Below are 2929 nucleotides of genomic sequence, written 5' to 3'. Positions count from 1 at the left end.
ATGGTGTAAAACAAGCGGATAATTAAACATTTATACAGCAACAGTTCTTTTCCTCGAAACAACCATTGGTTAATATTATCAATATCCCTCAAACGAAGTGGAAGATTGTCTGTCTGTATCAAAGGACAGGAAAAATGTAAAACTACCGCATGGAAATAAAATACATTATCGACATCACCATCAGCTTCGGACTATGTGGGAAGGTGTCAGTAAAATGCAGGGTGCTGAATATGAGGATCAAAGTGAATGACGCATACAAGGTAATATACCAAATATGTGTATATACACGCATCAAAAATGTTTTGTATCACCTCCGAGAGTTCTGGAACCTGTACAGAAAATTGGAATAGAGATCAACATATATATCATTTCTGCCCTTTTGACTGCTCATGCAAACCACACATTCCATTTTGTACCACCATACAGCGAGACCTTCAGAGGTTGTGGTTCAGATTGCTGTACCCAGGTACCTCTAATACCCAGTATCACGTGCTCTTGCATTGATGCACGCCTGTATTCGTCGTGGCATACTATGCACAAGTTCGTCAAGGCACTGTTGGTCCAGATTGTCCCACTCCTCAACGGCGATTCGACGTAGCTCCCTCAGAGTGGTTGGTGGGTCACATCGTTCATAAACAGCCCTTTTCAGTCTATATCAGGTATGTTCTATAGGGTTCATGTCTGGAGAACAAGCTTGCCATTCTAGTCGAGAGATGTCGTTATCCTGAAGGAAGTCATTCACAAGATGTGCACGATGGGGGCGCGAATTGTCGTCCATGAGGACGAATGCCTCGCCAATATGCTGCCGATATGGTTGGACTATCGATCGGAGGATGGCATCCACGTGTTGTACAGGAGTTACTGCGCCTTTCATGATCACCAGCGGCGCACGTCTACCCCAAATAATGCCACCCCAAACAGCAGGGAACCTCCACCTTGCTGCACTCGCTGGAAAATGTGTCTAAGCGTTCTGCGTGACCGGGTTGCATCCGAACACGTCTCCAACGATTGTCTTGTTGAAGGCATATGCGACACTCATCGGTGAAGAGAACGTGATGCCAATCCTGAGCGGTCCATTCGGTATGTTGTTGGGCCCATCTGTACCGCGCTGCACGGTGTCGTGGTCGCAAAGATGGACCTTCGCATGGACGTCGGGGATAAGTTGCGCATCACGCAGCCTATTGCGCAGAGTTTGAGTCGTAATTCGACATCCTGTGGCTGCACGAAAAGCATTATTCAACATTGTGGTGTTGCTGTCAGGGATCCTCCGAGCCATAATCCGTAGCTCGGTCATCCACTGGCCTTGGGCGGGCTAAGCGAGGTATGTCACCGACAATTCCTGTCTCTCTGTATCTCCTACATGTCCGAACAACATTGCTTTGGTCCGAGACGCCTGGATACTTGTTGAGAGCCCTTCCTGGTACAAAGTAACGATGGCGACGTGATCTAACCGCCGCATTGACCATCTAGGCATGGTTGAACTACAGACAACACAGAGCCTTGTACCTCCTTCCCGGTAGAATGACTGCGTCTAATAGGCGCTGCTCTTGCATGGTTATTTACATCTTTGGGCGGGTTTAGTGACATCTCTGAACAGTCAAAGCGACTGTGTCTGTGATACTACAGGGTGTTACAAAAAGGTACGGCCAAACTTTCAGGAAACATTTCTCACATACAAAGAAAGAAAATATGTTATGTGGACATGTGTCCAGAAACGCTTACTTTCCATGTTGGAGTTCATTTTATTACTTCTCTTCAAATCACATTAATCATGGAATGGAAACACACAGCAACAGAACGTACCAGCGTGACTTCAGACACTTTGTTACAGGAAATGTTCAAAATGTCCTCCGTTAGCGAAGATACATGCATCCACCCTCCATCGCATATAATCCCTGTTGCGCTGAGGCAGCCCTGGAGAATGGCGTATTGTATCACAGCCGTCAACAATACGAGCACGAAGAGTCTCTACATTTGGTACCGGAGTTGCGTAGACAAGACCTTTCAAGTGCCCCCATAAATGAAAGTCAAGAGCGTTGAGGTCAGGAGAGCGTGAAGGCCATGGAATTGGTCCGCCTCTACCAATCCATCGGTCACCGAATCTGCTGTTGAGAAGCGTACGAACACTTCGACTGAAATGTGCAGGAGCTCCATCGTGCATGAAGCACATGTTGTGTCGTACTTGTAAAGGCACATGTTCTAGCAGCACAGGTAGAGTACACCGTATGAAATCATGATAACGTGCTCTATCGAGCGTAGGTGGAACAACATGGGGCCCAATCAAGACATCACCAACAATGCCTGCCCAAACGTACACAGAAAATGTGTGTTGATGACGTGATTGCACAATTGCGTGCGGATTCTCGTCAGCCCACACATGTTGATTTTGAAAATTTAAAATTTAATCACGTTGGAATGAAGCCTCATCCGTAAAGAGAACATTTGCACTGAAATGAGGATTGACACATTGTTGGATGAACCATTCGCAGAAGTGTACCCGTGGAGGCCAATCAGCTGCTGATAGTGCCTGCACACGCTGTACATGGTACGGAAGGAACTCTCGTAGCACTCTCCATACAGTGACGTGGTCAACGTTACCTTGTACGGCAGCAACTTCTCTGACACTGACATTAGGGTTATCGTGAACTGCACAAAGAATTGCCTCGTCCATTGCAGGTGTCCTCGTCGTTCTAGGTCTTCCCCAGTCGCGAGTCATAGGCTGGAATGTTCCGTGCTCCCTAAGACGCCGATCAATTGCTTCGAAAGTCTTTCTGTCGGGACACCTTCGCTCTGGAAATCTGTCTCGATACAAACGTACCGCGCCACGGCTATTGCCCCGTGCTAATCCATACATCAAATGGGCATCTCCCAACTCCGCATATGTAAACATTGCACTGACTGCAAAACCACGTTCGTGATGAACACTAAC

This window comes from Schistocerca piceifrons, chromosome 10 (assembly GCF_021461385.2).
Source record: "Schistocerca piceifrons isolate TAMUIC-IGC-003096 chromosome 10, iqSchPice1.1, whole genome shotgun sequence".
Taxonomy (NCBI): Eukaryota; Metazoa; Arthropoda; class Insecta; order Orthoptera; family Acrididae; genus Schistocerca; species Schistocerca piceifrons.
Note: the sequence above shows the minus strand (reverse complement) of the source record.